Here is a 1,011-nt window from a genome sequence, read left to right on the forward strand (position 1 = left end):
TCCAGTGACACTTCATGAGGAAGTAAAACTTGAAAACTTTGATACTTGTTCTAAGTATCAATGTTCCTTTGAATTAGTTATTTCCATGTAGAACTTCCCTTCGTGTGGTGTTAGTTTCTCACGTTTGTCAGAAGAATAGTTCAAGTCAATTTGTATACAATTACACTGAATACATTTACAAGTGTTTGTTGTAAAAATGCTACATTGTAGAAGATGCAGATTCCTAATTTTCTACTTGCTCATCTCCATCATTTCTCAGTGGATTAATGACAATCTAGACTCAACTATAGACCCATTTCAAAACTCCCTTTTTTATCTAAGATTTTAGAAAAAGTAGTCGCCCAGCAACTCACTGAGGTGCTGGTGATGCACAACATCTACGACAAATTTCAATCTGGATTTCGGCCGGGGCACTCCACTGAGACCGCCCTGCTGAGGGTAACAAATGAGCTGCTTATGTCCACCGATGCTGGAGAGTACCAGATTTTAGTTCTCTTAGATCTCAGTGCCGCTTTCGACACTGTGGACCACCTTATCCTGATCGATAGTGTTAATAATGCTCGATAAGCCTTACAGCGTATCGACGCAGGTTACCCTCTTACTTCTATAGCTAGCCTATCCGCTGGTTTATTTTCTTAAGGACATCTGCTACGGTATATCATGACTAGCTCATCTAGTAACCCGCGGGGTAGAGGGATTCATCCAACTGTTCACCACCTTCATTCTCAAGTCTGACCTGCTGTGGTCACCCGTCGGGGGCAGTGGCTCCTCATCCCCTAGGGGTGATCACTTGAGTTAACGGTGGCTCCCTCTAGCACTTTCTGTTGTTGTGTTTGTTGGAAAATGAATTTTAACTATGTGTTAATCTGCACTGGTTAAGGTCATGTTAAAAGTTCTTCCCTCGAGATGACAATTCTTGCTTAATCCTGGTGATGTTTTAATACACCTTCTCTGTCAGGTAGTCGTTTTAAGCTTGTCATCACAAAGGCCTCCAGAGTAACCTTAAAAGAC

The sequence above is a fragment of the Poromitra crassiceps genome (assembly GCF_964638095.1).
Source record: "Poromitra crassiceps genome assembly, chromosome: 1".
Taxonomy (NCBI): Eukaryota; Metazoa; Chordata; class Actinopteri; order Beryciformes; family Melamphaidae; genus Poromitra; species Poromitra crassiceps.